At 37.8% G+C, this 13584-nt stretch overlaps 2 protein-coding genes across 8 annotated transcripts in view; one reads left to right on the forward strand and one right to left on the reverse strand.

The window, feature by feature from the left end:
- Positions 1-10770, reverse strand: part of LOC106878547 (uncharacterized) — a 14154-nt gene extending 3384 nt beyond the window's left edge. The window contains exon 1 of one of the 3 annotated variants that reach the window (XR_008267037.1): positions 10651-10770. The gene's annotated coding sequence lies outside the window, so the exon portion shown is untranslated. Of the gene's footprint in view, positions 1-10278; positions 10599-10650 lie in introns of those variants that run through there. The other 2 variants (XM_014927790.2, XM_052977956.1) reach the window with 2 other exon arrangements.
- A 14-nt stretch (positions 10771-10784) lies between these two features.
- The window catches only part of LOC106878551 (protein PALS2), a 100349-nt gene continuing 97549 nt past the window's right edge, over positions 10785-13584 (forward strand). For 3 of the 5 annotated variants that reach the window (XR_008267031.1, XR_001410513.2, XM_014927794.2), the window contains exon 1: positions 10785-10999. The gene's annotated coding sequence lies outside the window, so the exon portion shown is untranslated. Of the gene's footprint in view, positions 11004-13584 lie in introns of all 5 variants that reach the window. The other 2 variants (XR_008267034.1, XR_008267032.1) reach the window with 2 other exon arrangements.

Consider the following 13584-nt stretch of genomic DNA (forward strand, 5'->3'; position numbering starts at 1 on the left):
GAGAGAGAGAGAGAGAGAGAAGAGAGAGAAAGGCAAGAGAGAGAAAGGCAAGAGAGAGAAAGGCAAGAGAGAGAAAGGCAAGAGAGAGGGGCAAGATGACTTCGATAGGATTCGAACCCTGATCGCAGAAAAAGAAAGGCATTAAATAGTGACGATTTGTCGCTTTACCGCTTCACCCAATCCACCGTCCTTGTTCCTCTAACAGCGCAAACATATCTCAGTGCATTATCGATTGCTCAAGTGGACGATTGCAAGATCAAGGAGCATCATGATAGCTTGTTCAAATATTTGTAGTTGCCCCACAATGTTTGCTGCTATTAATTGCTCTGCCTCAGATTTTGTTAATTGACGAGAGCTGCCATAATGTTTATCGATTTTTTTGTTTCGTCTACAAAACAGAAGAACAGAACTCGTATTTGCATAAGTCGTAGAGAAGGGATATTCTACCAACGCCGAGTGTTTCACTTGACTGAAGGTGCTGAACTCAAATCTTCAGAATAGTCTCGATAAGCCCAGAGAGAACCGTCTATCTAGATCAGTTGTAAATTCAATATTTCATCGCCAGTGTTATAATAAAATTAAAATGGAACGCGACCGTATTTGAACACCGATATATTGAATTTGTTCCAATGAAGAATATGCAGGTCAGCTATTTATTTTTTAAAAAAATAAACCAGTTTTCTTTTCATTTTATCTAATGAGTCATTTTCGAATAAATACGATGTAATACAAGTGCCATAATACATAATGACAGCAGAGGCCACAACATAGTCAATACTATGAAGTTCATCCTTCTCTCAGCAACAACCAGGAGAAATCGAAAACATTGAACTGGCAATTGAAAATTTTCAGCTGCTGTACAGCGCACACTTCGTTATTCCATTACCGTAGTACATATTTACAGCTAAGCTAGAGGAATCCTCGACGTGATCGCTCGACCTGCTAAAAGTAACATCCAAATCTCCATCAAATTACATTTTACCAACTAAAGGAAGAACACTGGATAATGTTTATAATCTAACAAAAAAAGTTGTTAGAGAGAGAGGCTGATCATAAACTGAATGTCTTCGCTCATAATAGATCTGCTCGTTCAGAGCTGATCTGGAATTAAACAGCAATCCCGATACAGCTGGAAATGTGATGTCGACAGTTGAGTGTCTTGGCCATTAACACACCGCTAAGGAGACCACCACCAATTAAATGACTTCAGAATTTGGCTGGAACTATAGGACTATTTTAATTGATCTTCAGAGAAGGAAGAGCAAAGATGACTTCGGTGGGAATCGCACCCTGAACGAAAAAAAGGTTTCAGCAAAATTTAAATATTCGTTATTTTCATATTGACACGTCAACTGTTATAAATGAAGAGTGTAATGTTAGCTGCCATTATATGCAAGTTAACGTGTCAACTGCACGAAAGAATAAGTGACCTGACAAATTAACAAGAAGCATCTACGTGGTCACTTGACTTACTAGAAATAACAACCAAATCCTCAACTCAGTACAAACTCAGTACCGGACGGAGAAGCCTAGGAGTTTGCCTTCCTTCACTGGTCCCTCATGCCTACAGAGCAGAGCCAAAAGTGTCCCCACCACCAATAAAAGCGTTGCCTGCGCTTGGACTGATCTCCCCCAGCCCTCTTCCCTAGCTACACAGCTCACTTAACTCTTAAAAAGGATATTTTTAATACGGTTTACTGTTCCAAATATAAAAGACTCACTGACTGGGTATAAAGCACCTTTGATTACTGATCCGCTTGATCAAGATGTGGAGCTAAAGACTTTTTTTTTCTTTTTAGCAGAACGAACCCAGTCTCTAGTCGTTCATTTCCACTGCCTCTGATCACGCACAATATCTTCAGCAATTTACCACATGCATTTTTTAATGGGCCAATGAAAATGACATTCAATTCCTAGATGAACAATCACGATTTTTGTCTCATCACTGGCAATGTGCTTAGAGCATGGACAAAGCACAGGAATCTCTTTTCTCTCGTTTAACTGATAGTAAAGCAGTTAAGAAAAGGAAGTGAATAAATCGATGAGTGCTGAACAAACTGGATTAACCTGTAGTTAGGCGGTCCAACAACTACAGATAACATTTCCTTTCTATTGACAACAAATTGCTGTTTGAAATCGTAACAAGTAGCAATCGAAATGTCCTCAGGACTAATTTATGATAGATTTATTATTTTGAAGATTCAACATTGACGAGTTCAAAATTCGTCCTTTCAACTTCGCCTTTTAGCTTTTCGATTCGACAAAATAAGTACCAATCGAGTACTGGAGTCAATAGAATTGATTATACCTGTCTTCTAAATTCGAATGTTTTGTCCTTATGTTAGAAATCAATTTCTTTCGGTGACCTAAGAAACTGATAGAGTTTCGATTTCAAGAAGCAGTCATTTCATTTAAAAAAAAAAAAATTAAAATAAAATAAAAAATCGTTACGAGCCAACAATGGAAACTTTACGTGGCTGTTTGACCAGCTAGCAATATCAACCAAATTTCCTTCAAACAACACTGTCATACAAGGCGTAAAACAAAGTTCCAGATAGCGCTAATAAATGTGGGGATCATGGGTTCGTGCAATGGTTAATCTTGGGCTAAACAACATACAGGCTTTGATATCTATGTAGAGTCAATAACTGCCAGAGATAACCAACTGAGGAATGTGCGAGCCAGTTAGTTGGAGGGTCAGTTTGCATTGGTACTGCATCCAAAACAAAGACGACTTTTAATAGTCCAATACAATAGAGTAGGTAGTAGAAGCAATTTACTAGTGACGAGTGATTCGTTAGTTGATAGGTGTGGGACTCAAATATTGAGTCTCGTTGGGAAAGCGTCGTTTTAAGATATATTTCTCAAGATAGGATTTATCACTAATAGATTAGGATAAAGTAATAGAATTGATGATTTGTCACAATTACTACAAATATAGCACACAAAGTCCTATACTTTAAACGGAACCTGTAGCATTTATTTCTATGGGAGGGGAATGGGTTCAGCGAATCGAAACCGCACTATTGATGCCATTTAATCGATAAGTTAATTTCGACAACTGAGGAGTTAAAAATCGTCAAAAGAAAAATTACCTACTATATATATATATATATATATATATATATATATATATAAAACATTTCATAGAACTCTGCCTATGGTGTAGCTATTAGCCGTTTTAGGTAACTGAATGAAATTAGAAAGGGTGTTCCATGATCAAATCTTACAAAGGTGAAAATTCGCAGCGACCAAGTTTGTACCTATGTTAGAAACCAATGCGTTTTGCATTACTACAAATTCACAACTATAGGTATAAAACAATATTCGACGAGCACTTATTTCATCGATTCCTGGAAGGATTAAAGGCTAAATCGACCTCAGCGGGATTTGAACGCAGAATGCACCTAAATGTTGTATGGTATTGCCCGAAGCGCTCACGATTTTGCAAGTCAACTATTGGAGTTAAATCCTCATGTTGTACTCATCTATCTTACATTCTTTTACTAGTTTCAGTCATTTGACCTGCGGCCATGCTGGAGCACCGCCTTAAAGGGTTTTAGTGGAAGAAATCGATCCTAGGACTTATTCTTTTATAAGCCTAATACTTATTCTACTTGTCTCTTTTGTCGAACCGCTAAGTTACGCGGACGTAAACACAACACCAGTTGTCAAGCGATGGTGGGGGACAAACACAGACACAAAGACAGACATACAGACAGACAGACACGGGGTGGGGCTTCTTTCAGTTTCTGTCTACCAAATTCACTCACAATGTTTTGGTTGGCCCGAGGCTACAGTAGAAGACACTAAAAGGGTACCATGCAGTAGGACGGAACACGGAACAATGTGATTAGGAAGCAAGCTTCTTGCTCTATCAGTGCTGATGTGGGTCTGAACAACGAAAGACTATCAGGCCGAAACTCTTATAAAAATATAATAAATATGTACTCTACTAAAAACTATAAAGTAATTCTTCAGCTTAATGTTAAATTGTTTTTATTAAAACTTGACCTAAAAATAAACATACATTGTGTGTGTGTGTGTGTGTGTGTGAGGTTGGGGAGTGGAAGAGAGAAAGAGAGAGAAACTTTAGCATTCAACTCATCATAAAGTTAATAGTTGAATTATCTTCAACACGAAAAGATCTAAACGATATTATATTAAAAACAGTATGGTGTCGCCGAAGACTGGGATTTTAGAATCCCTCGTGTCACATTCCTAGATAAAACAATAATCACCCGGCCACCAATCAAGTCCTACAATGGTAAACATTTTTTAAAGCCGAACTGACGATACTGTTAGATGGATGTTAATCTTATCACCCCTATTAAAATAACAAGCACTTTGTCCTTTTCACTCCTTTAAGAGTATTCAAAAAATCTTATATATGTCCGTTATAAATCTTGATAAAGAGCCAAACGCTCTGTAAGCGAATTTGTTTTTCTTTTCCCATGGAAAACTTAAGTGGCTGAAAGAATATCTGGTTAACCTTACACAAATTTCAAAGACACCGGAGTAAGAGAGATAGTGCACTACTAGATGAAATACTCTTCAATGCGAGTTCAAATCAGGCGAGGTTGCCTGTCTTTCATCTTTCCAAATATGAAAGTAAAATGCCAGTAATATAAGAGGGTCGATTAAATCAACTATAACTCCATACATGCTAACTTTGCATCACAATGAAAAATATCAACTCTGTTTAACGATTTCAGATTGGAAAATAGCTGCAAATCTTACGTTACGACTCTAGCTTTGGACAATGTAGATATTCAAGACATTCAGAGTTGGAAATGAACGAAATGTAGCATTGATATAAATATTGCAAAAATATACATTGTAAAAAATGAGGTTAATATTTCTTTTCTTTTTCTTTGTTCTACAACGCTTTTTGGTCGAGGAGTCTATTCATTCGATTTACCCGTATTTTAAAATACCTAAAAGAAAATGAACTTGAATTAATAAGACATTAATCCAGATGCGATAATGTATCAAGCAATTCATTTACTGCTGCTCCAACCTCACCAATCTACATTATTAATTGTTTAAACCTAGGTCAGCCTAGATCAAGCAGACCTACGAACAACGGTGTTTGTATGCTGCTCAAAGCTATCCTAAACAACAATACCCTGGATACTCTATATGATTTCTTTTTAAGACAATCGGAGTGAGGAAGTGACTTGGCTGCCATTTCTTATAGGTCGTGTGACCACATATAAACTTTGTTTTGTTCATTAGTAATTTTATATCTCGAAGTCCTGAGTCATCGCTGAAGGGTGACAAAGGTTTGACGAACAGATATAAACTAGGAACTCGATATCGATTTTCCGTTGCAGCCATTTCACTACACATGTCTATCATACTCTTGAGAAAAGTCACGAATGCCAGCAACCTCATTTCGTCAACCCTATAGTCTTACCATTGTCGATCAAGACAGACCATAGAACCATTCACAATGTTTTGATATTCTGACAACTTTTTTTTTTTACACTACGAAGACTAATTTCAGTCTAAGACAGGAAAGAATCAAGAGGCGTAGCAAAGAATGTGACAACCAAATTTCACGATCCAGCTTTCGGTGATGTGACAGTGCTGAAAATAATTTCTAACAAAGGCACACAACTTCATATTTGAGGTATGAATATAATCGATTAGCTCGATTTAGTATTCAACCTGTACCTGCTAACTTATTTGATCGAGCCCGGTAACATGGAAGTTTATCCTGCCGGAATTTGAACTCAGAACGTAAAGCTATGCAACAAATACTGCATATCTACCAATCCATCCAACAGCACTACTAATATTTGCTTCTCTCATAAGCACGGGGCCTCAAATTTGGGGCTGAGGAGGTCAGTACTTGACTAGTATTACACTTCATTGACTCCAGAGAGATGAAAAGCAAAGTGGATATCGGCAGGATTTGAACTCGGAAGGTAAAGAATATGCAAAGCATTTTTTCCAACGCTTAAATCTATCTGTTAATTCACTGTCCGAAAACGCGTTAATAATGGTTTCTAATTTTAGGCACTAGGCCAGCAGTTTTTTGGGGTGATAGTACTTTATATTTGTTGTTGGCACTCCGTCGCTTACGACGTCGAGGGTTCCAGTTGATCCGATCGATGGAACAGCCTGCTCGTGAAATTAACGTGCAAGTGGCTGAGCACTCCACAGACACGTGTACCCTTAACGTAGTTCTCGAAGATATTCAGCGTGACACAATGTGACAAGGCTGACCCTTTGAATTACAGGCACAACAGAAACAAGGAGTAAGAGTGAGAGAAAGTTGTAATGAAAGAATACAGCAGGGTTCGCCACCATCCCCTGCCGGAGCCTCGTGGAGCTTTAGGTGTTTTCGCTCAATAAACACTCACAACGCCCAGTCTGGGAATCGAAACCGCGATCCTATGACCGCAAGTCCGCTGCCCTAAACACTGGGCCATTGTGCCTCCACACTTTATATTATCGACCGCAAATAAATGAAAGGCAAATTGACCTTGACGGGATTTAAAGTCAGCACGAGACAAAGGTCGCAAAGCATTTACCCGATGCTTTAACCAATCTGTCATCATTGCTGCTAAAAACACGAAGCATAAAATTTGGCAGAAAGGGGAGGTTTATTACATCGAACGCACTGCTTAACTAGTACTTGTTTCATCGACCCCGAAAGGATGAAAGGTAAAGTCGACACCGGCAGAATTTGAACAAAACGGAAAGATGGGCGAAATGCTGGTAAACATTTTGCCCGGCGTACTAACGATTGTTAGGTCGCCGCCTCGACAGTACTAATAAATTAGCAAAGCAACAAATAAGGTAGCAGTGAATGCTCGTCAAACTGAGTCCACCAAAGTAGGAAGGATCTGAATTCATTAACAGAAAATGTTAAAAAAAAAGAAACTAATTTAAACCCTACGGAAAGGAAAAGGTAAATTATCATGAAACCAAAAATCTTCAGAAAGTCTTTTCAATCGTGTTTGAAATATTTACTCTAAACATACGTCATCGTCGATGTCTATCATCATATGCATTTCACTCCGAACAGATACCAAGGAACTACATTAAAAATTTTTTATGGTTTAGATGATGAAATATTAACGATGAAAAATGGGCGTTCAGTCAGTATGTCGGTCCGGGGCTCAGTGAAGCCAAAAGGGTTTGTGGCTATTGTCTGTTGGGCCCTCCTAAAAACAGTCCTATTGAAATTTAAGATGACGTACATTTCCTGGGGCCTGATAATTAAGATTACTCGTATCTTCTGAAGCCTAGTAAATAAGATGACCAACGTCTCCCGTATCTCTTGGATACTCAGAGAAAGACACCGCCAACGAACCATTTCAAGGTCTCCAAGACTGATGGCAGAAAGAAAGACTTATGAGATCTGGCCCAAAATGAAAATAACGCAAGCCAACATTTGCTCATTATAAATAGCCATAGGTAGGAATAAACCTCCCCATTTCGTGATTTTTTTTTCATTATCACTTCAAAACCCAGCTATGTTTAACTGAGGACCTGTAGAATTAACGTCCATTATTGCTAGGAAATATACCCAAATATGTCGACGTAACATTGCTAAAAATAATTCTAATTTAGACACAAGGCCAGCAATTATGTTAGCCCACATGGGTAATAAAAAAAAAAAACAGACCCCAGTACTTGCCTAATACTTCTATTTTATTGATCCTAAAAGAATGAAAGGTAAAGTTGATTTCAGCGTGATTTGATCTCAGAACGTAAAGAGCCAGAAGAAATGTCGCAAGCATTTTGTCCAACGTCAAAGCTTCTACCAAAAAGACCCCGAAAGGATGAAAGGTAAAGTCGACCTCGGCCGAATCTGAGCTCACAGCGTAAAGACGGACGAAATGCTGCAAAGCATTTTGTTCGACGTGCTAACAATTCTGACTGCTCACCGCCTCAATAATAATAGTTTCAAGTTTTGGTACAAATCAGCAGTTTTAGAGAGAGGGTTTAGTCGATGACATCAGCCCTAGTATTCGGCTGCTGCTTATTTTTATCGATCCTGAAAGGGTAGGATACAAAACTGACCTCGGTGGTATTTCAGTTAGGAAACGCAGTGAACCAGAAGAAATGCCACCAAGCATATTTTCCCGATGCTCGTCATTTTGATATTATTATTCTTAATATACTGGCAGAAAGCTATAACTTAAGTACTGTACGATTGGTTTGATTGGCCTAATTATATAACAGCTACCTGTACAAATTTAAAGTAGCGAATTGACAGAGTTATAAGAAAGTTGAATAGGGTGCCTTGTATTTTTCGCATCCCAATAAAGTGGTGACTGTTCTCTCAAGTGTTGCGACCAACAGCAAGCATTAAGAATTTGAAAAACAGATGGAAATGTAGTTTCCATGGTTCGATCCGAAGATCGTCTGCCGCTACTACTTACATAAACTAACGAGGGAAGCATATACATGGTCGTTTGATTTGCTAGAAATAAAGTTTCTCTCATCACATCCAGTCACTATGAAAAGGCATTAGACGATGTGGCTCCAAATATCTCTTTAAAGATGGGCTGTTCACAGTTGGAATGCTTTATCAGGGTTACTCTGGGTCTAAACAGCAATAGTTATTTATCGAACATGGAGGAATGGAAAGCAAAGCTTAGAAGTGGCGGAGTTTCAGTAAAAAATAAAAGGGTACAGACTATATAGCAGCAGGCATGGTCATGTAATTAAGTAGTTCGATTCTTGGAATTTGAACTCGGGAGCAGAAAGAAACGTATCTAAATATTGCATAGCATTCTCTTCCAACAACTATATTCTACGTTCGAATCTTGCCAAAGTCATCAAAATAAGTGCTTGTAAAATTCTAGGCAGAGTCAATTGACTAACTACATTTTTCTCTCCAGATTACGAATCCTTGTTCCAATGTAAATTACAATTTCCTTGCAGCCATTTATAATTGTACGACGAGGTGAAGTAAGGTTAACTAAATTAATGAATACGACATCCACACTTAAAGCACTTTAAGTATTTAATTGGCAGATACAATAACTACCCTCTAATTAAACATGGCCACTAACACTAGCTTATAAAAGAGACAGACTTGGTTTCTTGAAATAGTGGGAGTTTAAAGATAGAGTCGGTCAAGTTTTCAATTGTGATTAATTACTGAAAATTAACACTCATTTCGACAAATATGGTGGAATATACAGTACCATCAATTGTAGATTATTAATTTCTTGGTTAAAATGATATAATACTACCTATTTTTTTTTAAGTACAGAATATTGATTGCAATATGGTGTGTTACGAGGCGGAGAGCTGGCAGAATCGTTAGCACACCGGGCCAAATGCTTGGCATTTCGTCCGTCTTTACATTCAGAGTTCAAATTCCACCGAGATCGACTTTGCTTTTCATCCTTTCGAGGTCGATAAAATGAATACTAGTTGAGTACTGGGGGCCGATGTAATCGACTACCCCACCCTGAACTTGCAGGCATTGTGCCAAAATTTGAAAGTTGAAATCAATATGGTGCGTTACTGAGGGAAACCTATCTAATTTAAAATATACAACAGTATAGGTGTTGGCATGGTTGTGCGGTTAAGGAGTTTGCTTTGCAGCCATGTAGTTTCAGGTTCAGTTCCACTGTGCAGCACTTTGGACAAGTATCTTCTGTTATAGACACGTAAGTGAATTGGCAGACGGAAACTGCACGGAAGCTCATCATGTGTTTATAAGTGCGTGGCTGTTTGTCTCTCTCAACTTGAAAACCTGTTAGTTTGTTTACATCCCTATGACTTAGCATTTAGGGTGGAGGGGTAAGAATACCGATAGAATAAGTATCAGACCTCAAATAAGTAGTGGAATCGATTTCATCGAGCAATACCACCCTCACTACGTGGTGCCCCAGCATGGCCACGGTCCAATGATCAGAGTATATACAAAACTGAGGACACTGACTTGGTTAACTTAAGAGCGAAAGATTGTTCCTGACTAAATATTTTTTTCCAATTTCAGTACAATGCCAGCAATTTTAAAAGCAACGGGAAATCCAATTACATCGACCTCGGTACTCAACTGCTATTTACGTTATCGACCCCGAAAGGATGAATGGCAAAGTCGACCTCAGCAGAATTTGAACTCAACGGAAAACGTCGGAATTAGAGAAGATAGTATTGATTCCTTACTTAGGAGCACAAATATATGGAAGAGATAAAGATTAGGCAATATCCAAGTCCTTTACATTTAATAGATTTGTTGCCAATAGTAAATTGCTCGCAGAGAAAGGTCCTCAGGAACTTAAGAAGGGTCATACTCACCAAATATTAATACTGTATTTGATGGCATATAAGACGCACACTTTTCTTTCTAAAAAAAAAAAAAAAAAAAAATATCCCCAAATAAAATAAATAAATAAATCACCCCGGGTCTTCTATGCGAAGCTGAGCCTCCCCATAAGTTCTTCGGAATATGCGCTGCCGAAATTAGGTTGCGTCTCTTGCGCCAGCAAATACCGTATAAACAATTTTAGTCAACGAACCACATCAATCGGGCCAAAATTGTAGAGTAAATTAGTCACCTTCCAACACAGAAGTTAAAAAAAAAACAACTTTCAACAGTAGGAAGAGGAGAGTGAACTCTGAATAACAATATCAAAATAGTGACTGCTGTATCAAGGCGTGTTTGATTACCTGTTGCGCTATGAAGGTGGACGTGATGTTGCCCACATTGACATTCGACTACGTTTAAGACAAGCCCAGCAGTTAGTACCATAACTATATATACAGTCAGTAGAAATTGATAAAGAACGAAAACTAGGCCTCGTTTAAAACAAAGTATATAACAAGTTTATATAAAGTGGAATTAAATAACTTTATCGACAAGAGGCATACCTGTTCACCTCTTGTCTAACCGACCAATCACCTAGACTGTAACAAATACCTGTCGGAAGTTGTCACATGGTATAAAACAGGTGTGCTAATTTTTTCTTTTCTTCTTCTTGGTATTATAGTCCGTGTCCCACATCCTGGTGTGAATGAGGTAGGTAAGCCAGCTATGCTATATTCTGCAATATCCTATTTATTTCTAAAGCAATTATATTGTTTTCATTGAAGTGTCATGAATTTTCTAGAAATATAATTTAATAATTTGTAAATAAGACCGAGTAATTTGGTTCATGGAAAACCTGTATATGTACCCGCCTATACCTGTATATTGTATTTTGTTGATCACGCCGGATGCACGAACCTTCTTAACATGGCGACTAAAGGCTTGCGTAAAAATGTTTTAACTTTTAATTCACCTTTCTGAAATGCAGCTGCTCTAGTCAATTATTTTGAATGACTTTTTCAGTATAACTTCTTGAACTTTTTAATGTCATCTACGAGTTTCTAAACAGCGTGTGAATAATTTAAATCAAGAAGTTTCTCTCTGCCGAGTGGTAATAATTCTTCTTAGTAGTTTGTAAATATTTCTAAGTTAAGTTTAAATGAACGACTGCATTCCGTGTATTTCTTACTAGTTTATGAACAATTTACAGAATTTCATAGCACTATAAATCTGTCTTATGTTTATTTTTATCGTTGCTGCTGACGTTCAGCTCCCAAATGGCTCCTGGTCAGTGGGGCCTGTGATCAAAGATGTTTTCGCCACACCCTCTTGACCTTTTTTAAGGGTATATGAAGATACATTATCCAGTAGGGCCCCTTTCCCAACACGGTACAGGATATGATAGTTTTGTGCAAATGACTGCTATTTCTAGCAAGTCCAGCAACCAGGTTAACACAACCTCGACGGGGCGTTATTTGTTTAGTTTTTATCTCAGATTGAACAAGGCCGTCTCTCGCTCTTTTTAAAAGGCCTAGTTCACATTGATTTATTTGAAAATACAAAGCACAATCATAAAAATAGCGTGGTCGAATAAAATGTAACAGAAGGTGATAAGATCTGCGAAACATAAAATCAACACTTGAAACGCTTGAGTAGTTTCTCAGACTGTGGGATACTGCGTATCTATATATAGTTGACGCGCGGAAGTTTTAGAAACTACTTGTTACTTTTCGGACACAAGAGATTAGTTGGGTCAATGCATTCATTTATTTATGTTGTATTTTTTATTCCAATTATGATTGTTATTAGAGAGAAGGATTGGTAGTATGGTTAGAGCATCGGTCTTGCAGTAATTCTTCTGCTTCTCTACGTTCTCAGTTCAAATCTCACCGAGGTCGTTTTGGCCTTTCATTCATGCGAGGGCCTAGTACTGGGGTCGATATAATCAGCGCCCCCATCCTTCATCTTAGAACTATTGTCTTTATGTCAAATGAGAAACGAATATTATCGGGCGGCGGATTGGCAGAATCGTTAGAACACCGGACAAAATGCCGTGCGATATTTTTTTCCGATTCTTTATGTACTGAGTTCAAATCCTGCCGAGGTCACTAATTACCTTTCGTCTTTTCGTGGTCGATAACATAAAGTACTAAGCGAGTGCGGGTTTGGGGGACAACGTTATCGAATAACTTCTCCCTTCAAAATTGTCAGCTTTGTCTCCTAAGAAATATTTTGAGGTCTAACGCGGGAGTCGAAGGACAGCGCTGTTTTTCGGACGCAAATACTCAATCGTTTTATTGTATCATGTGGATGGATCATCATTTGTGTTTACATTCATACGCGATAGATATGTCATTGTTGAACCTTTTGGTTAGCGATGACTGAGCAGAGCTAGAATCCAAAGCGTTCCAGTCATGCATTTCTCCACTTCCATTTCAGATACGAGGGGTTGATGGAAAGTTCCTGGCTAAAGAAAATACAGGAGGATCAGTTAATTATGATTGTATTGAATATATTCCCCTCTCAGATTCACATACTTATTGTAGCAGTCTTTCAGTTTTTCTAAACCCCATAAAAGAACTAGAAAGGTTGAGACTCCAGCCAGGTCTTTCGCGACACCCTTAATGCCAGGAACTTTTCAACACCCACTCGAATAGTGCACTCTTATCCTAGCTGTTCTTTTCTTTTCTTAAGACTGCAAGGTGTGTGTTGATGGAAATTTGGCTGCAATTTCTAGCAGACAGACTATATTTACTGGCTCTTCATCGAATTAATTTTCCTTGTTTCACACTCATACTTGGGAACGGTCATCATTTGCTACTTAAACACACGCACTATTTGTGCGTGTATCTAATTGACAAAAGAAATAATCAAGTATATAACAATGTTTCAACACACGCTTTCACATCAAGAATCTTGCAAAACAAATGTGTCTATATGTACATGTAGATGAACGTATATACATACATGTACATATATGCATATACTCATATATTGTTTATGGTCAAAATTGACGTGAGTTATTTAGACATTAACAAATTTATTAGAATATTTAGCTGAAGATCAGAATAGAGTATTATGTACTCTTAACTGTGAAACAATTGTACTAAATTAACTAAAAGGCAAGTGTTTTTTACTCTTCTCTATTGTTTTTTGTTCTGTGTGTATCAAAAATATCGCTATCAATCTGGAGCAATAATTTGTAGTTTTGAAATCAGTAGTTCTTTGACTGCTATTTCTGAATTCTCAGTATGTTGGAGAAGCAGGTTACTGTCAATCCCTATATATTTATGATT

The sequence above is a fragment of the Octopus bimaculoides genome, chromosome 2 (assembly GCF_001194135.2).
Source record: "Octopus bimaculoides isolate UCB-OBI-ISO-001 chromosome 2, ASM119413v2, whole genome shotgun sequence".
Taxonomy (NCBI): domain Eukaryota; kingdom Metazoa; phylum Mollusca; class Cephalopoda; order Octopoda; family Octopodidae; genus Octopus; species Octopus bimaculoides.